This window comes from Staurois parvus, unplaced genomic scaffold (assembly GCF_062004578.1).
Source record: "Staurois parvus isolate SC_StPar_1 unplaced genomic scaffold, SC_StPar_1.0 ptg000105l, whole genome shotgun sequence".
NCBI lineage: Eukaryota > Metazoa > Chordata > Amphibia > Anura > Ranidae > Staurois > Staurois parvus.
Genome location: NW_028317901.1, coordinates 993,472 through 1,015,537, shown reverse-complemented (window position 1 = coordinate 1,015,537; position 22,066 = coordinate 993,472). Strand labels below are relative to the sequence as shown.

General features: G+C 40.9%; 1 protein-coding gene across 3 annotated transcripts in view; it reads right to left on the bottom strand.

The window, feature by feature from the left end:
- LINGO1 (leucine rich repeat and Ig domain containing 1) overlaps positions 1-22,066 on the bottom strand; it is a 513,120-nt gene that overhangs the window by 364,694 nt on the left and 126,360 nt on the right. For all 3 annotated transcript variants that reach the window (XM_089671358.1, XM_089671357.1, XM_089671359.1), the window contains one exon: positions 15,976-16,036. The gene's annotated coding sequence lies outside the window, so the exon portion shown is untranslated. The remainder of the gene's footprint in view (positions 1-15,975; positions 16,037-22,066) is intronic.

Here is a 22,066-nt window from a genome sequence, read left to right as displayed (position 1 = left end):
CGTTGTACCGTGATAGGTTGCCACCTGTGCAATAAGTCCATCTGTAAAATGTCCTTGCTACTAAATATTTCACACTCAACTGCTAGTGGTATTATAACAAAGTGGAAGCAACTGGGAACAGCAACTATGTAAAATTACAGAGTGGGGTCAGCATATGCTGACCTCCAAGCTTCGTGCGTCAATCAGATTAGGACAACAACAGTGCGTAGAGAGCTTCATGGAATGGGTTTTCATGGCCGAGCAGCTGCATCCAAACCTTACATCACCAAGTGTAATGCAAAGCTTTGGATGCAGTGGTGTAAAGAATCACACTTCCCAGTCTGGCAATCCCATGGACATGTCTGGTTTTGGTGGTTGCCAGGAGAAAGGTACTTGCCTGACTGCATTGTGCCAAGTGTAAAGTTTGGTGGAGTAGGGTTGTTTTCAAGGGTTGGGCTCGCCCCCTTAGTTCCAGTGAAGGGAAATCTTAAGGCGTTAGCATACCAAGACATTTTGGACAATTTCATGTTCCCAACTTTATGGGATCAGTTTGGGGATGGCCCCTTCCTGTTCCAACATGACTGCGCACCAGTGCACAAAGCAAGGTCCATAAAGACATGGATGAGTGAGTTTGGGGTGGAGGAACTTGACTGGCTTGCTCAGAGTCCGGACCTCAACCGGATAGCTAGGGATGAATTAGAGCAGAGACTGCGAGCCAGGCCTTCTCGTCCGACATCAGTGCCTGGTCTCACAAATGTGATTCTGGAAGAATGGTCAAACATTCCCATAGACACACTCCTAAACCTTGTGGACAACCTTCCCAGAAGAGTTGAAGCTGTTATAGCTGCAAAGGGTGGGCCAACTCAATATTGAACCCTACAGACTAAGACTGGATGCCATTACAATTCATGTGCGTGTAAAGGCAGGCGTCCCAATACTTTTGGCAATATAGTGTGTGTATATGTATATATATATTTATATATATATAATTTCACATTTACCCACCCAAAAAGATTGTATTTTTGGCTCCTGACCATAATCAAATAAAGGAAATATGTAAAAAATCACTTTAAGAAGGGGACAAATGACACTAGACTTGGAAAATGACAAACCACCAACCTTTATTTTTGTTGTGGGTGAATTAAATTGATGAAATTCAAAATATAGAGCAGCCTAATACACATGGATTTATGGAAGGTTGTGTCTACATGATATGATTAGTTTTTATGAGAAGGAAAGTTCAAGGCCAGATGCTGAAAATACTACTGATATGATGCATTTAGATTGTGTTGTAGTGTTTGATTTTGTTCTATAATAGTCCTGTACAGAAATTGAGGATACAAGGGTTAGGTGTAAATTTTTAAGCACTCACCGGCCACTTTATTAGGTACACCTATTCAATTGCTTGGTAACACAAATTGCTAATCAGCCAATAACATGGCAGGAACTCAATGCATTTAGGCATGTAGACGTGGTGAAGATGACTTGCTGAATTTCAAACCAAGCATCAGAATGGGGAAGAAAGGGGATTTAAGTGACTTTGAACAAGGTATGTTTTTTTGTGCCAGATGGGCCGGTCTGAGTATTTCAAAAACTGCTGATCTACTGGCACAGAGAATGGTTTACAGAGAATGGTCCAAAAAAGATAGACTATCCAGTGAGCGGCAGTTGTGCGGACGAAAATGCCTTGTTGATGTCAGAGGAGAATGGTCAGACTGGTTGCTGCAACATTCAGATGGTAGGGTCAGAATTTGGCATAAACAACATGAAAGTATGGATCCATCCTGCCTTGCATCAGGCTGGAGGTGGTGGTGTAATGGTGTGGGGGATATTTTTTTGCCACTAGCAAGGTGTACCTAATAAAATGGTCAGTGAGTGTACATAAAAAAATAACATGCCAAAGCAAGGAAGACAAAGAGTAGCTGCACATGGAAAACATGCACAACAGACCTAGCAGATAAAGTGATATATACAACTTAAAGCAGAACTCCATGCAAAAACTTCTTTACCCCTTTAGCTTTAGCCCTTGTTGCTGATTCCCTACCGTCACTGAATATGTCATCCATCTTCTGGTTCACTCAGTAATTGCTTTGAAAAAGCCTATTCATTTTCAAAATAAACCATTAATTTTCTTTGATTTCTCATTTGTAAAACCAGTGACTGCTATGCCTCTTATTCCCCCAGTCTTGGCACATCCCTTCTGCATTTCTTTCTCCATTAAGCAGTAATGTCATTCAGCGCACTTGCAGTGGTGGGCAGACCGAGACTCTCAGACACATTCAGCATGTAGAGGCCTAGTGTATCCACCCACATTCAAAGCAATTCCCTGTGGTTGATGGGAACTGTAATTTCCTTTTACAGCAGAGAGGAGAGGATATGATGTAAACCCTGCTGTTACACCTCCTCCTTGGCAAAGCAGATACTGTTATCTTTTGAATTATAAAGATGAGGTCATGAAGACTTTTTTCCTAAAAGGGAAGGATTTTCAACGTTTTATTAACTGTTTAGTGTTTTGTGTATGGAGGTGTACTAATGGGTGATCTTTTTTTGCCTATCCCAGAGTTTTTTTTTTAATTTAGTTAATAATAAAGTTTATCAGTGTGACCCAGGTGCCCCCCTAAAAGACAGGCACACACAAGAGGCAGACTGTGGAACCATGACAAGCTCCAAGTACCTCACAGTCTAATGCTCCAATGCATTTAACTTTGTTTTGGCTATTGAGATGCATGCAGTGGATTAGAATGTTGCAGTTGGAGTTTGTCTGCTGATTTCTGGTTCAATATATATTTTATTTAGTGTTTTCAAACCTAGGAAAAAAAAGGACTCTACAACGCAAGAATATGTCATCATACTTATCCGTGGAAACTAAAGATGCATCGATACCCTTTTTTTACCCCCGTATGAGTACTTTTGGTCAAGTACTCACTGATACCAAGTGGGGATACTATCCAATATCAAGGAGGCAGATACTCCGGATTCTCAGCTGTAGGAGAGGAGAGAAAGCTGCGGGGATTTGAAATTCCCACGGCCTCCTCACTTCTCCTTGCAGGGATGACAGTTTGGGCTTGACAGCTTCTGATTGGTCAGCACCATCCATGTTATGGTGCTTGCCAATCAAAAGCCCTCTAGCCCAAACTGTCATCCCTGCAAGGAGAGGAGAGAAAGCTGTGGGGATTTCAAATCCCTGTGGCTTTCTCTCCTCTCCTACAGCTGAGAATCCGGAGTATCTGCCTCCTTGGTATACATTCCCACACGCCCACTCTCCGCTCAGCATGGGGTCGGTGCAGGGAGATTTCTGACAAGCCTGGGTTCACACAGGAGCAGTGGGGAAACCACATGCGACTTGCACAGGAATCGCATTCCTGTTCAAATAGCATGCTATTCTTTGCAGTGCAATTTTCATTTTGTATTGATGCAAATTGCACTGCAAAGTATCAGTTTTCGGTATCCGGAGCATTTTTACGAGTACTCGTGAAAATACTCTGTATCGGTACCAATACATGTATCGGTATCGGTGCATCCCTAGTAGAAATGAGAAATTGAGAGAACAATGTAAAAAATCATCCAGGGATATAGAGAGGCCTTCATGAGCTTCCATATATGATAATGCCATACCAGTGCAGCAACAAATAGAGGGCCATAGGCCCATGGAGGAGCCAGGAGAGGAGTGAAACAAAAGCCAAGGCTAAAAAGAGAAAGGAGAGGAGCAAGGAAAGGGGGAAAAGAAAGGGAATGGAATGCCTCCTGATTTTATATGGGTTCAGGTGGTTCTGGGTCACAATGAAAAAGCTCTATTTTAAAGGGGTTTTGAAACAGTTTGTATTAGTTATTTTGATTTTTTTCTATGCCAGAGTGACTTTAACAAAATCAACATGTTCTTTAAATGTCTAAAGTCTAAATTGTTTAGAAGCACTGAGCAAAATCCAGTAAGCAGTAATCTCTACTTACCACAGTAATACTTCAAGTGAAGTCAATTACAATTAAACAATTAGGCACTTAGTGCAATGCACCCAATACCGTAATTCAACTTAAAAATACTATACACTACTGAGCACAGTACAATTATAAGGAGTGAGAGGGGAATAGGAAGGATATTAAGCCTTTTTGGCTCTCGCACACCAAAGCCTGGATGGGGGACCCAAGGTGCAATCTTGAACCCCTGACCATTAAAAAGTAGGATGAGAAAACATTTCTGATTTACTGAATGAAATATTTCATACAGTCAGCCCTGGCAGCAAAATATTCTAGGTTTTGTTTCTGCAAATGAGAATCTATCCTGCCAGCAGTAAAGAACAGGTAACTTTTCTATTTACAGCACTGGAGTGTGGCAGAGTAGTGTGCTTCAGAGATCAGGAGTATAATGAATGCATAATAGGAAAAAGAAAAAGATAGTATGACAAAAATGACGAGCAGGCAAAACAACAGAAAGACATAGGAGATTGGGTGCATATAGAAGTGACTTAATATAGTATGAGAGAAGAATTAACAATAACTAATTGTTTTAAGGACCAGTGCCCACACCAGCTTGTTGAGATTTATATTCGCATACAGTGACCAAATGTTATGAGCTAGTTGGTTACATAAACGGAAGGACTGTAGAAGGGGTGAAATAAGCAGCTGAAGTTGAAAAAATATAACACTGAGCTAGCGAGAGAAGCAAAGTAGCAGAAGTTGCAGATATCTGGTAACTGGGGTGTAAGAGAAATCACAGACAGGAAGGCAATCACAAAGCATAGGACCTCTTCCACCCAAACTCAGCAGTAATACCTGTTTCCCCCTACTGAATGTAGATCAGAACCCCTGGTGACCTCATGGTCAATTACAGACTTGATGTTATATTTGGGCTAGAATTTATTTATTGGTATGATGGTAATAAGTCACACCTTTAGCACACCTTTCACACCTTGTTAAAGAGCATTTTTGGAGCTAAACACATCACCTTAATTTTGGCAAGAAACCAAACTTGTGTGCTCATTGTGATCTCAGCCTGTATTTTGGACCTTGCTGTCTACCTTCCAATTTGGTTCCTTGCTGCCCATTTGTTAACTGATCTTGACCTGTATCTTGACACTGCCTCTGCCTTGTGTTCCTTTACTTCTCTGCCCAGCTGTTGCTAACCTTGACTTGTATCCTGCCTGCTGATTTAATACCTCGCTGCCTGCTGTTGACTACCCTCGGCTTGTGTCCTGGCTAGGCTCCCCTTCTGACTGGTTGCTTGTGTTTTCATGCATCTTACCTTGTGGTCCACAGTTGTCTGCACCTCCTGTCCAACAGCCAGCGCTGCCTGCAACATTTACCCTCATGCCACTCTGCTTCCTCACAGTCCATGTCACCACTACCAGGTTTGTTGGAGAAGAGGTACAAGAGAAGACCCCACTTCAGCTGAGTCTTATTGAAGAGTTAAAGTGATAGTAAAGGCCCCCTTTTTTCCCCTAAAATAACAAGAAGTTTATACATACCTGCTCTCTGTGAGCAGCACAGTGGCTAAATGGATAGCACTTCCACCTGGCAGTACTAGGGTCGTTGGTTGAAATCCCAACCACAGCACCACCTGCCTGGAGTTTTCATGTTCTCCCTGTGCCTGTGTGGGTTTCCTCTGGGTAATCCAGCTTCCTCCCACCCTCCAAAGACATGCTGGTAGGTTAATTGGATCCTGTCTAAACTGGGCCTAGTATGTGTATGTATGAATGTAAATTAGAGACTTTGGATTGTACAGCCCTTGAGGGTTAGGAACTGATGTGAATGTACAATATATATGTAAAGCACTGCATAAATTAACAGTGCTATATAAATACCTGTAATAATAATATTGCACAGAGTGGCTCCTTACCTCCTCTTCTGGGGTCCCCTGACGAGACTGTCTGCTCCTCCTCTAATGCGTGTACTCCCATAGTAAGCTGTTTGCTATGGGAGCACATGGGCAGGCATGCTCCTGAGGCAGGCTGTGTGTATCCATAGACACACACAGCTCAGCCTCACCCCTTCCTCATGGGTTTTGACTAATAGCAGCAGGAACCTGTGGCTCTTGTTGCTCTCAAACTATCCTGTGAGAAGAACAGAAACCAGCGCTGATGCAGACGGGCACAGAGTAGGATCAAGAGAGGGCTCAGGTAAGTATTGGGGGGAACAGGTAGTGGGACACAGAATGCATTAAAGTAATGAAAGGTTTTCTTTTGTAACCACTTTAAACTGTTTATGGAGGCTGCTGAATCAGCACGGGACTATACTGACAGGACAGATCGAGATCTATAGATGTATGTCAATGCATAAAGCAACATTTATGACAGAACAAGTCTTCTTGTCACAAACATTTCACTTTTGTAGAGATGAATAGCTCACCAACTTCTCTTGTCTCCTGAGAACTAAAGCAACATGAATGGGGTGCCATGATTCACTGTTTTGTTCACCCTGCTCTGTACCTTCTGCAGTAGCAGCCTCAATCCTGCAGCTTTGTTCCCACAGATATAACATTGAAGAAGAATTTCAGGACTACCTATACTGTGTACTGGTACTGGCTAAGCCAAACTCCAGGTATGCTTTCACTTTAAATAGTTCAAGCTGGTCCAAACAAATGATGTCCTTTACTAATTGATGAGGCCACTGTCAGCACTGTATAAACTGGATGTATCGTCTGCTGCATATAGAATACAGTGCTATGTTCTGGCTGCAATACGGGGACTTCGCTTCTGCTGCCGTAACAAAATCAGGTCAGGTTAAATACTTCTCAGCCATTCACGAAGCCTTGTATTTTTATCAATGAATGCAAGGTTTCCTCTGATTGGCTGAGGGGGAGATCGTGATGTCATCCGCCCACCACTCCATTTGTATGAAGCTAAACATAGTTTATACAGTGCTGAAAGCAGCCACATAAGTTAGTAATGGAAATAGTTCATTTGGGCCAGCTTGGTGCAAATGAACTATTTAAAGTGGAAGCTTTAAAGCAGAACTCCAGCCCAGGGGCGGATTGACAACTCATGGGGCCCCTGGGCAATAGGGGATCATGGGGCCCCTGTGTCATTGCCCAAACTCAAAAAAGCCTATGAAAAAGGTACCAGGGACATTTCATGGGGCCCCCTACCGACCCGGGCCCTCAGGTAGTGCCCGAGTTTCCAAATGGTCAGTCCGCCCCTGCTCCAGCCTTACCTTCCGTCTTCCATAGTTATACAGGCTGCTATTCTGTATGTAAAAGGCTAACGCTCATTGTAATACACACTGCAAGCTTCTCACAGTGTGTGTAAGAGGCCACAGCAAGTTCAATAGAGCCCACCTAATTTCCTGTCTTGAGGATGTTTCGGTATCTTCTAGCACTTTACCTCTCACCCTGACTGTCCGCTTCTTTCATTCAACCTTTCATTCTTTTCAAGGCTGCAGGCTCTTGAGATAAGTGCTAAGGCAGGGTGCTTAGATGTTCTCATGAACAACACTCTACCAACCCCTCCCACCAGCCATAGTCTACCTGCATTGCATGGAGAAGCACAGAGACCCAGCGATGACACCCTTGAGTTTAAAATAAGTTATGTAATGAAAACTGAAAGATTTTATTTAAAGTGTTACTAAACCCACAACAGTAAAATCAGTCTGTATATGCAGTAAAGCATGCTTGTTATACGCACTGTGAAACTTAAGGGGTTAATCCTCTGCATTGTGTAAAAAGGCTGTTTGAACCTGACTTCTCTGATCCTCCCCTTCTTCTACTATCCCCAATCCATCTGCTGAAAGAACAGAGCCTTGGAGGCAAGCTGCACATGCTCAGTTTGGTGTGTATTGCTGGAGAGGTTTTTTTTTTTTGGGGGGGGGGGGGGGAGTACATGTAATCAGCACAGCACCAATCAGTGCTGTCCAGACAGAGGGTCAGGTGTTATGCAGCCTCATAGGACAATCAGTGGAGAATGAAAACTCCTCCTTCATGATTTACCCAGTACTCTGCTGGACACTGATAGAAGTCACAAGACTGCTCTAACTGCTGATGAGAAAAGGTATGTAGCAGTTTATACTTACAACAGTACTAAGAAGTCAAGACCTTTAAAGATATTTTACACTTTCATATGTTTTTGTTGTTTTAATTAGGTATTAGTGTAGTTTTATTTTATGTTGCTTTTCTGCCTTACCCTGTAATGATGGGTTCACAAGTTGTGGTCGCAGTTTGTGATGTCACAGCTGATCAATTTCCCTACAGCTGTGTATTTATTCACCTAGCTTGTCCCTATTCACCAAAGAGACAAGACAACTTCCTTTTCCAGGTCACACAGGGTATAATGCATACGTTGCCATTTGCTCAGTGTTGCATCATAAATGTGGCAGTTCTAATGTAAGAAAAAATCTTGCATCTACAATAGTGGTCTCTCTGTGTCTGTGAATGCTCTGCCTGTTTGTGTCTGGTTCAGATTTAATTACTGTGCAGCTCTTACCAGCACTAGATTGAGAGATCCTGGAATTGCAGGATATGTAGTTTCTTCACAGAAATTGTCAATTTTTTTCAAATGACAATAGACAGATATCATGCATTAACCTGTACAGTGCCATGCCGCATGCCTCATGTTTGAACACAGACAGGCACTGCTGGCACGGGAATGAGAAGATTTACTCTACTATAGGCTGTGCATTCAGGCCAACAAATGACTACATAAACAATGTACTTCTCGTGCAGGTGAAAACACAATGGGCAGGTAGGAAAGTAAAAATGCCTTTAAGGTATATACTGAAAACTAGTTAAACAATTGTTGTGCTTACAATGGTAAAGCGTGCATATTCTTGACCTGGAAGAAATGCAAGCAGATAGAAGAAACTGTAGTATATTTGCACATATTTGGCTACTCATAATAATATAAAAAGTGGAAACACTTGGCGATCCGGGCACAGAGACCAGCCCCCACATTTTGAAAGGGATAAAAGAAGTCAGTGGATTAATGAACCTCCCGGTATGTACCAAAAGGTATAATACAAATGTGAAACAGACTGACCCTTTAAGAAAAACAAAGATACAATAACATTTGTTTAAACCAATTGTGGAAGGAACTACATAAAGACCCACCACCAATCCAGAATTAAACAATGACATTTTACTCCCCACCAACTATTTCATAGAATATGTTTGCTCTATTAATGGATGTACTGAATATACCATACTGGCCCAGAACTGAAACAATCTAGCGCTACTTACACAGCAAAACGGAGACAAAGTATAGCTGTCTACTTAACCCATTAATTATTGTATATAACATTATGCTGAGCCAGCACTCAGGTTCTGCACAATAGATTCTGAATACAAAGTAAAACAGAGACACAGCAATCTTTACTAACCCAGTTAAGATGCCATGTACGCCCACACATTGATATTTTACAATTCTATCTTCTAGGTCCTCAAAGAAAGCTAAAATTACATCTCCAATTTAACAGCAAATTGCCATCACTGAACAACTGCAACTCCTATTCATTTGTGTTCTGAACAGTTCACCTGTTAGAATACAGTTACATTTTAAAGGGACTGGATAAAGTATGGAAGGGTTAAAACCACTGCCAATCAAACTATTTGCACCAATCACCCTAGAGGGATTCCAGAACATGTACTGCCAGTACCAATTCATCTTGGGTATACCTCTCCCACAAACTGAACACAATGGGGTAACCGAATGGTTTCCAGTATTAGTATGCATTGAACATACTGCTACCCTACATGTTTGGGGGTAACAAAATCTTTCATAAGGTATATCCTTCCACAGTGCTTTGCCTATACAAAAATCAACCATAACATTATGATCACTGACAGGTAAAGTAAATAACATTGATTATCACATGATATTGTCACCTGAAAGTGGGTGGGATATATAAGGTGGCAAATTAACATGTTGTCCCAGAAGTTGATGTGTTGAAAGCAGAAAACATGGGCAAGTGTAAGGATTTGAGTAACTGACAGGGGCTAGATGACTGGGTCAGAACAACTCCAAAACTGCAGCTTTTGTGGGATGTTCCCAGTCTGCAGGACCTACCGAAGGTAATCTAATGAAGGAAAACCAGTGAACTGTGGCAACAGGGTCATGGACAGCTAAGGATCACTGATGTATGTGAGCAGCGAAGGCTAACCCATGTAGCCCACTCCATTAGAAGAGGTACTGTAGTTCAAATTGCTTAAAAAGTTAATACTGGTTCCGACAGAAATGTGTCAGAACACGCAGTGCATTGCAGTTTGTTACGTATGGAGCTGCCTAGCTGCAGTCAGGGTATCCACGCTGACCCATGTCCACAACCAAAAGAGCCTTCAATGGGCACATGAGCATCAGAACTGGACCATAGAGCAATGGAAGAAGGTTTCCAGGTCTGATGAATCATGCTTTTTTTACATCATGTGGAAGGCCTGGTGCATGTGCATTGCTCACCTGGGGAAGAGATGGCACCACTTTGCACTATGTCAAGAAGGTAAGCCGCCGGGGGGCAGTGTGACGCATTGGGCAAAGTTCTGCTGGGAAACCTTGGGTCCTGCCATTCATGTGGATATTACTTTGAGTCGATCCCTCAAAGGGTCAAGGCTGCTGTCGCTGCAAAATTTGGACCTACTCAATATTAGGTGGGTGGTCATAATGTTATGGCCAATTGGTGTATATACACATTCTTAAAGTGTAAAAATGTATGATATAACATCCAAATGGCGTGTGAACAGAGCATAAAATTGAAATCCACATTGTGGCACCATCCCAAAAAAGCTATGTCCCCCACCCTCATCTTCGATATGTTTTAATGTGATATATGTGCTTGTATATATATTTGTCTATGATGCTGTATATTATTTTGTGTTTTTTGTTCATCTCAGCTGTCCATTTTCAAGTGTGGATCCTGAAGCAAATATTGTGAAAGGCGTTGATTTTACACGCTTGTTATATATTGTTGTGATCCATGACAATTGAATGATACATTTGGACTTATTTGTTATATACTTTTTAATGAGAGTTGGTTGGCTTTTAACTGAATGAGATCATAAATATGGCAGCACAGTGGCTAAATGGTTAGCACTTCCGCCTGCCAGTACCATGGTCACTGGTTCAAATCCCAGCCATGGCACCACCTGCCTGGAGTTTACATGTTCTCCCTGTTCCTGCATGGATTTCCTCCAGTGGGTACTCCAGTTTCTTCCCACACTGCAAAGACATGCTGGTAGGTTAATTGGATTCTGTCTAAATTGCCCTTCATATTTATGAATGTAAGTTAGGGACCTTAAATTGAACACCCCTTGAGGGTTAGGGACTGATGTGAATGTACAATATATATGTAAAGCACTGTGTAAATTGATGGCGCTATATAAGTACCATAAATAAATCAATACATGCTTTTATAAATATTTCCTTTTTCTTTATGTCTCTCATTGTAAGGCACATGTAAAGTTCCTCCCCTTGTATTAGATGTGACTCGCTTTTCTTTTTTTTATGTATAAATGCATGCCTAGCACTGTAGGTAATACTAAAAGAAGAGTTCTGTTACCTGAATTATACAGTGCTATTTAAATTCGTTGGAACATGTTCACTAACTAGTTAATTTTTTGCTTCCTGTAAAAAATTTAAAATGTTTAATCTAAAGGTTTTCAGTGATTTATCTTTTCAAAATGATATAAAAATGCTGAAACATAAAGAGGGGGTCCCCAGAAGACACCTCCTCTAAAATTAATTGGACTCTCCATAAGTTTAATGTGGCTAACCTGTTCAATGAACTTCTGTTGTTATTAAAAAGCAGATGGAAGTAACAGTTGGAGACCCAATGTGAAACAAGATAAATAGATTCCTCATCAGGACCTTTAAACCAAAATTAAGGGCAAGTATGCTAATCTAAATTTATATCTCACAGCCTGAACCAAGAAATTATCCAGTGGTCAAGACAATGTTAAAAGCTAATTTCACCTTTTGCAAAAAAATAATAATAATAATAATAATAACGTTAATAACTGCACCCATATTGGCAAAAAGCAAAAATGTGCATTTATAAATGTTTCATTAGAGCTTGCAAAGCATTGTAACTGCATGGGTATAGTGCCCTGGCTCCTGCAGACTCTTCCTGCAGCCATAAGTCCGTACCAAGGTACAGACCATCAGTTATGAGGCGTGTAGATGTATCAATGGACTACAAGTGCACTGATGTCACTGCACTTTTGCTCCATTGAGAGCTACGAGTCCCTCTGCAGCAGATCCCTGTGAATTAATGGCATGGCTGTGTGGGGGCAGGCATGCTGAATTCAAATTTGGCAAGAAGCAGAATCTTGCAATTCTGTAAGGTTAAGGGGGACTGTAGATTTTGACCATGTACAATGTTACACCCTAAATATAGGTGTAACATGAAACATAGTCAGAAAAAACACAATTAATATAGATATACATTTTATTAAATCAACCTTGTCCAGAAAAATAAATATTACAAATCTTGTAGCCTGTAAAAGAAGAGAGTGTATACTCATATATCCTGATGCCTGAGCTGTCAAATGATGATTTGCTTAGTAGAAATGGTCTCCTGAAGTCTGCTGGGAAATTGATACTGCCAGGAGTATCGACCTTCTGGCATACTCACAGCTCTCACTGGTTCCTCCTGCTAACCTCAACATCACTACTGTGTTCTATCGTGACTTGCAGGTCAGCAAGAAGATCAGTTGAGAGCTGCGGGGGGGCCAAGGAGATCGAGACCCCTGGCAATGTCGGTTTCCCAGTGGACTTCCGGGGGCCATTTCTACTGAGCGGAGTGGTGTTTAGTGGCACCAGCAAAGGTCAGGATACAGGCTCATATTTTACAGGTTGCTGGAGTGTTAATATTTATTTTTCATGACAAAGTGGCTTTACAGAATTTAAAAGTTCAAGCAGAAAATATTAGCAAAACTTCATATTCAAGATATAGTAAAAGGCAATTAAAACATGCTATATTAGTGATAGGTAATATGATTCAAAGTATAGGAGAGAAGCAAATTCCTGCATGGTTTATTGGTTAAGGTCTTGTGGTCACACTAGAGTGTCCTATGCCAGTTTGATTAGTCTTTATATCACTCACAACAGGAGAGGAAAGGCCACAAGTGAGAGCCAATTAGGATCTGCTGCATTGCTGTGTGCTGATACTGAACAGAAAACTAGAAGAGAAAACTAGAAATGACAGATGGGAAGATTAGAATTGATAGAAAGCTGGCCTCATAAGTGACTTCTGCTCCTTTCCTGTTCAATCAGAAGGATGGAGTATGTTTTGACAACTGTTCTTGACAAAGCTTTTCTGCTGCACTGCCCTGGTCAAGGATCTGTCTGTGTTGTTTGACAGGGGTACCTCGATCGTGAAAATTAATGATGGCCAGAAGCCGTTGCAGTATAAACTCAATTAAGCCATGCTGGCAATCCCATGTCTAAAATTTCTGGTCATCAGTAAAACAGGTACCATTTTAGGATGTAGACCGAAGAAGAATAGTCCTGAAAGACTTGCCCTTTAAATGCTAAAGCCAACTTTACTTAAGAATTTTCCATAAAGCCAAACAATGGCCATAGCAAATAAGCAAATATCACCCTACTTCTACAAATGTGGACCATAAAATGTAAAATAATATTCTATCCTATAGATTTGTGTACAGAGATATCCATAAGGACTAGATGGAACCTCACAATATAGAGAACTTGATCTAATTTCTGTTGTCCATTTAAATTGGGACAGGGAATCCCACAGGCTTTCACTGGACATTAATAAGGCTTTTAATAGCCTCTCATGGGAATGCCTCTTCTAAACTCTGCAGAGATCCACTGACTCTTTCCTGACTTCACTAAGATTTATATATTCCATTTTAAAGGTTATCAATCTGAAACAATCATAACTTGGTGAGGTATTCATTAAAGCTGCACCCTTTTCTATATCTTTCTTTACAGTTTTCCTTAACGATTCTATTATTTCATGATCCTAATGCAAAAAGTATAAGGTTAGGTAACATTAAATAGAAAAGCTCTATATTTGATGATATGCTAATGATAATGTTTATTACACTTGACACCCTTTATATCTCTATAACATATTAGATACATTCTCAAGTATTTCAGGATTAAAAATTAATTGTTTGAAATCTGTTCAGTTCATTTTAACCACTAAAATGACATACAAAAATAGGATTTTTGATTTATTGAACTTCATTAAAGTATGCGGTCAAAAAAATTCTGAGATATATGGGTTATACCGTTACTTACAGGAGATTTGAACACTGGCAAACAAAGAAAGGAGTGTCAGTGAGCCAGTATAATCTCTTTCACGCCCATCATGCTTCTCTTTCATCCATAATAAGTAGTAGGAATGATCAGGAGGGTTAGGACCTTTATCCATTATTGACCTCCATGAAATGGATTTAATAGCATGTCAAAAGCCCAATTTTCCTAATCGATTATTAGGGTACACATGGTCGAAGAATTCTGAGATGTATGAGATGCCCAAAAGCAGTCCAACAGAGGGGATCCAGAAGGTCTGGGAGAGCCCACAGAAAGTCTGCCTGAAGCCTTTAGAGATCTGAGTACCACCTATAATGCACATCTCAACCAATTTAGTTCTAGTTTAGACATCCTTTTACTTTATGTAGGCTGGAATTGGCGCCCCAACACACCAGTGTTACAATGCAATCTGCACAATGCTTTATGTGTGTTGCAAAAAAAAAGTGCTTTACAGCCCATTCATTCTAAAAAAGAGGCCTAATCCAACGCATCTCAACACACCTGATGTAAATGGGGCACGAAAGCTAGTCTTAAATAGCGTGGGGAATAATTAAAACTTCTGTCATGTATTTTGTTGCTATTGCCTTCACTAGGGAGATGGAAAGGCTACTTCCGCAACTCCACAAAAACAATGTTTTTTTCTTTTGCTGTCTTTGTCCCCACTTTCTATCCTGTTGACACTCTGTCAAAGAACTGTAAGAAAAAAAATAAATCTCTCCAAGGACAGAGACAGAAAAAAAAAACTTTTTCCACTCTATTCAAAAATATTTTGGCAGGGGCAGGGCTGTGGATAAGCTGAGTGAATTGAATGTGGGCAGGAAGGGTGATCAACACGGCAGGGGCAAATACTGGAACCGGTCCCCTGTATAGCTTTCTGCAGCAGCTGAAAGCTGGCTTCTTCTTCTCTCCCTCCCACTGGCTTTTAGGTACTGCAGAGGGAGCAATACAGGGGATTGCCCCCATCGCACCCATCACCCTCCCTGTGCACCATGCGTTTTCCCCTGCTGCCCAGGCCCCCCTGTGTGCCCCCACCCCAGCAGTGCTGCTGGCTACCCTGCTCTCCTTACCACCGGCAGCTGCATTCTTCAAGATGGAGAGTGAGGGAAGGGTCCGGTAAATATGTCACATATACCAGCCCCTTTCTTTCCTGAATGAACACGCGTAATTGGTACCAATCACTCACTGTGTTCATTCATAACTGAAGCATAGTGAACTGTTTTGTTTTTTTTCGAGGGGGCCCTGTCAGGTTGGCTGTATGGGGCCCCATGGTTTCTAACAGCAGCCCTGGGCAGGTGTTAGGTTTCAGATAATCCAATGCAACTAATGTTAAACACTAGTTACAAACACATTCAACACTGAAGCTTTTGTCACCATAAGTGCATGTGGCTAGATTAATATTGCAATTACTTGTAATTGGCCATAAAGCCATTTCACTGCAAAAGATACAAACTGAATATTATCTAATAAAGCACACTTAGGCAAATTTCTATAACTTAGAGGAAAAAGGTGTAGATGGTGATTATAGCAAACTTTTATTATCTTATCTGCATTAAAAAAAAATCCAATTGGTTTCTGAATACTAACTAAGAGTAACACTATTTTGTACATATAAAAGTCAGCCTTATGGCTTTTACTATCAATGCCTGCAATGCACAGCCTATGTCTGCCATATTATGACTAAAGAACATTTTTCTGGTCCTTAGCAAGCATAGATATTTCACCTTTGCCATAATGATATGACTAATGTATGTCACCTCACTGTTAGGTCAAGAACAAAATTCTAAATGTAATGAAAACGGCTTACCTGTCAATGAGAGGCCAGTGATCTCAGCTACTCACAAGTCATTCCACAGTGTCTTCCACAACTGAAAATCAAACAGAAAACAGAAGACTTAATAATGTTGTTACACTAGGTTTATACATCTATATGTAAGTTACAGTACTGAAATTGTATTAAGACCCCAATGTAAAATAGTATAGGTCTTATAAATACTATAAAAAGAAGATATACTGTATATCAGTCTTTATTAAAAATATTTCCACATCACCCTGCCAATTCTCATAAAGCTTAAATAACTTAAAATTCTCTGCATGCATTGATATATATAGTATGTATAATACTTATGAAATTAGGCACAGGGTTATTTGACATCCCTTCGTAAAAACATGTTATAATACTGAAATAGTAGTGAACACTTGGAACAGACTTTTAGTAATGGTAGTAAACCAATCAACAGTAAGTACATTTAAACAATAGGTCTACCATCAAACAAAAAAAAAGGCAGATTAGATGGACCACTTGGTATTTTTCTGGCTGTCTTCTGTGTTTCTAGTTACATAATGAGATTATTTTCAATAAATGGGATTTCAAGCTATGCATAGACATAAAATGTTAGTTGGTCAATAGGGCAATGCCTGGCGTCTGTTATGCACTTGAAGTCTTTGTGTGTATGTGTGCTTATATATTCCAGCTCATCATCTGATGTCTTTGGCTACCTTTGATATACATGGACAGCCAGTCTCCTGCTAAAGCCGACCTCCAGGCACAAAATATGTAATTTAAATATATTCCTCAAAAGCCACAAAGGCTATAACCCCTTCATGAACAATGAACGCCTTTGTACACAGTTATCACCTTGTAAAAATAGCAGTGACATCATGGCTGTACTGTACATAGCCTGTGCAGAAAGCAGGGCTGTGGGAGTGACTGGCCCACCCACTACAGGCTATCTGCAGAAAACTACAATAGTGGGTGGAGACCAGACCAGTCACCCGGCACAAGGAGAGAGAGCAAAAGTGACCGGTCTTTACTACAGGAAGCTCCTGCACAGAGGCAAAGTTTCATGCTGAATTATTTCACAGATCTCGAAGAAATACACAAATCATACCAACATTTAAAGTGATACTAAACCTAAAAAATTTTGTTATTATTATTATAAAAGATTTACAGTGGGGATCAAAAGTTTGGGCACCCCCAGCTAAAAATTTGTATTAATGTGCATAAAGAAGCCAAGGAAAGATGGAAAAATCTCCAAAAGGCATCAAATTACAGATTAGACATTCTTATAATATGTCAACAAAAGTTAGATTTTATTTCCATCATTTACACTTTCAAAATAACAGAAAACAAAAAAATGGCATCTGCAAAAGTTTGGGCACCCTGCAGAATTTATAGCATGCACTGCCCCCTTTGCCAAGCTGAGACCTGCCAGTGTCATGGATTGTTCTCAATCATTGTCTGGGAAGACTAGGTGATGTCAAGCTCAAAGGTTTTAATGCCCAGACTCATCTGACCTTGCCCCAACAATCAGCACCATGGGTTCTTCTAAGCAGTTGTCTAGAAAACTGAAACTGAAAATAGTTGACGCTCACAAAGCTGGAGAAGGCTATAAGAAGATAGCAAAGTGTTTTCAGATGTCAATATCCTCTGTTCGGAATGTAATTAAGAAATGGCAGTCATCGGGAACAGTGGAAGTTAAAGCAAGATCTGGAAGACCAAGAAAAATATCAGACAGAACAGCTCGCAGGATTGTGAGAAAAACAATTCAAAACCCACGTTTGACTGTACGATCCCTCCAGAAAGATCTGGCAGACACTGGAGTTGTGGTACACTATTCCACTATAAAGAGATACTTGTACAAATATGGTCTTCAGGGAAGAGTCATCAGAAGAAAACCTCTTCTACGTCCCCACCACAAAAATCATCGTTTGAACCTTGCAAATGAACATATAGACAAGCCTGATGCATTTTGGAAACAAGTTCTGTGGACCGATGAGGTTAAAATTGAACTTTTTGGCCGGAATGAGCAAAGGTACGTTTGGAGAAGAAGGGGCACGTTTTTAATGAAAAGAACCTCTGTCCAACTGTTAAGCATGGGGTGGGATCAATCATGCTTTGGGGTTGTGTTGCAGCCAGTGGCACAGGGAACATCTCACGAGTAGAAGGAAAAATGGATTCAATAAAATTTCAGCAAATTTTGGATGGTAACTTGATGCCATCTGTGAAAAAGCTGAAGTTAAAGAGAGGATGGCTTCTACAAATGGATAATGATCCTAAACACACCTCGAAATCCACGGGGGATTACATCAAGAGGCGTAAACTGAAGGTTTTGCCATGGCCTTCACAATCTCCTGACCTCAACATAATTGAAAATCTATGGATAGACCTTAAAAGAGCAGTGCGTGACAGACAGCCCAGAAATTTCAAAGAACTGAAAGACTTTTGTAAGGAAGAATGGGCAAAGATACCATAACAAGAATTGATAGACTCTTGGCTGGTTACAAAAAGCGTTTACAAGCTGTGATACTTGCCAAAGGGGGCAGTACAAGATATTAACTCTGCAGGGTGCCCAAACTTTTGCAGACGCCATTTTTTTGTTTTCTGTTATTTTGAAAGTGTAAATGATGGAAATAAAATCTAACTTTTGTTGACATATTATAAGAATGTCTAATCTGTAATTTGATGCCTTTTGGAGATTTTTCCATCTTTCCTTGGCTTCTTTATGCACATTAATACAAATTTTTAGCTGGGGTGCCCAAACTTTCGATCCCCACTGTATATAGCGCCAGCAGTCTGCTCAGCACTTTACAATATATCGGGAGACAATACAGCAACAATACAGTTCAATACAAGAGGGATAGGAGGGCCTGATCCTTGGAGCTTACAATGTTATACCTTAATGCATTCCCTGCAATAAGGGGATAACTGGGGGGAATCAATGGTGGAGAAGGATCTGGGAGTTCTGGTAGATCACAAGCTTAATAATGGCATGCAATGCCAAGCTGCAGTTTCTAAAGTGAACAAAATCCTCTCTTGTATTAAAAGAGGTATTGACTCCAGAGAGAGAGATATCATATTACCCCTGTACAAATCATTAGTAACACCTCATCTGGAATATGCAGTTCAGTTTTGGGCACCAATTCACAAAAAGAACATTGGGGAACTGGAGAAAGTACAGAGAAGGGCAGCCAAACTGATAAGAGACATGGAGGAGATCAGCTATGAGGAAATATTAGAGGAACTGAATTTATTCTCTCTTGAGAAGAGGAGATTAAGGGGGGATATGATCAACATGTATAAATACATCAGTGGTTCATATAGTGAACTCAGTGTACAGTTATTCACCCTTAGGTCATGACAGAGGACAAGGGGACACTCTTTGCATCTGGAGGAAAAGTGATTTAATCTCCAAATACGGAAAGGTTTCTTCGCAGTAAGAGCTGTGACTGTGGAATAGACTCCCTCAAGAGTTGGTTCTGGCCAGCTCACTGGATTGCTTTAAAAAAGGCCTGGATTCTTTCTTGGATACACAGAATATAACTGGATACTAACATTTATACGTAAAGTTGATCCAGGGAATATCGGATTGCCTCTTGGGAGATCAGGAAGGATTTTTTTCTCCTGCAGGAGCAAATTAGATCATGCTTTACTGGGTTTATTTTTGCCTTCCTCTGGAGCAATGTTGGGTGTAGGATTATAACTTTTTTTTGGTTGAACTGGATGGACTTTTGTCTTTTTAGGCCAGACTAAGTATGTAACTATGTAATATGTATGACTCTTGTATACAGGCAAATCAGGCAAATTTTGCTTATCTGTTTAGCTTTAACGGGTTAGTTTACCTGTTCAGGAAAAAGGAGGAGATGCACTAACACTGTAGACCCTCCCCTCCCCCCCCCCCCCACTACCTGTTTTACTTACCTTAACGTGTTACCAAACCGAGAACCCTGCATTCACTATCTGATCTCCCACTGTGCACAGAACATGGAAATTCAATTATTTTAGCAAATATAAACTGCTAAACACCTTTTCTCATCAGCTGTTAGAGTAGTCTTGTGACGTCTATAAGTGTTAGGCTGAGCACTGGTTAAAGCTTGTAGGAGGAGTTTTTATTCTGCTCTGACTATCCTATGAGGTTGCCTAACCTCTGTCCTTCTGTCTGGACAGTGCTGATTTGCCCTGGTGTGTGGTATGTACTATCAGCAGACGGACTGGGGACAGTAGAAGAAAGGGATGATCAGAGAAGATAGGATCAAACAACCTTTTCACACAATATGGAGCATTAACCCCTTAGGGGATCCCTTGGGGATAACAAGCATGCATTAATGCATATACAGACTGAATTTACTGTTATGGGTTTTGTAGCAATTGTGCACACAGAGATGGATGCGGTCATCCATCTTGCTAAGGATCTTCCATCTTGTATCTCTCTCCCTCCAATCCCCCCTCCCTCTCTGTTGAGTGACACATGGTCCCTGTGTGCTGGGTTCAGAAGTGCACAGGCAATCAGGCACAGCGGGACAGCTTCATGGTTATAAATCCCAAATTAGCTGGTGCCCGGGTGTCTGTTAGCTTCTCAATCTGAGATAATCGTAAAGCCATAAACGAGTCCTTCATGGGACTTCAAAGGCATTCCAGCTAGCCATAAAACAGACAACACATTTAAAACCCACTTTCACATACAATTTTATATCTGGAGATAGGAAATAATTACATAAAAATAAAGCATATATTCGGATAGTTCAGTTTAATGCGAGTCGTCTGATATCTTACACCCCTCATTGAAGTCTACAGGAGAGCAGAAAGCCATATAGTTCTAGCTGGAATAGTGACCTATGCCATGTTTGATATCTAGACGTTCAGCAGATGATTCTGCATATTAATCTACCCGTGGATAGAATGTTACATGTACCTAGGGAAGGTTATTGACCCTGGTATAACTTGCGAGGGATTTTGGTTCTAGCTTGGGTCTCCGCCTAGACGCTCCCTCCCCAAATAAGGCGATTGGCCCTTGGCTTCAGAGACACCCCCTGCTGGAGGCCTACAAAATATGTTGTCAGGCCTGAGGGAAGAAGTTGAAGAATTCTCCCTTTTAACATCAGAACCAACTTGGGAGACGGTACCCTTTTGCTCTGAAACTTGATCTGCTTAACCCAGGACTTTTGGCAAGTAGTCTACCTCTCTAAACTTCTTTCTGTTATCTCTTTGCTGTGTTATTGCTCTCTGTATTCATTTATATATATATATATATTGGCTACATCTTTTTCTGTAAATACGTTTATTGCACCATTTTGACCTTTTTAGTAATAAATCTTATTTTCTTAAAAGTGTTGGACTGTTTCTAAAGCTCTTTAATGCAAACTAAGAATGCCTGTCTCTGAAGAGCGCAACTGTGTGTTCTAAACCTCTATATATCTCTGCCTGCGGTGACAGTGGTATACAGATGATTATTCAAACATCATAGTATTATTGCTAATATTGGCGAATTTCCTCCTTTTCTCTACAAAAAGGCGATGGTGGCAGTGTGAAGGGTTAATTGCTTAATTGACCTGACCCAGTAACAATCTCTCTCAGGCTGCTGGCACATAGATTGTGGTCCATTAGCTGGAAAATTTTTGTGCAGGGTGTAGCTGAGCGTGGCATTGTTACACACGTGACAGCGCGGTTTTAGATTGGCTAGTCCTTCGGTCATGAGTTGGTGAGAAGGGCTGGGGTCTGACGCCGCGATCGTCACAGGTTTAGCAACACTTTAATGGGTGATGAGTTGTCAGTGCCCACACAGCTGGTACAGCAGTCCAGGGATTTGAAATTCCCACTTTTCTCTCTCTTCTTTAAGAGATAGATCAGAGTGATTCTCTGTTCTAGCACTGGCCAATGAGAACTGCTCTGATCTGCCCCAGAAGAGCTGCAGAAAAAAGGGTGAGAAGAGCGGAAATTTCAAATCCCCAGACCACTGCATCGTGTTGGTACTGGCAGCTCACCACCTACAGAGGTCAGTGCAGCGGCGACCAGGAGGATGGGAAGGGTATACAATGATAGTTCACCTTTTCATTTTTTTGTGAAAAGGTGGATTTACACTGTGAACTTTTTTTCCACTTTCCAAATATGTAGACTTTGT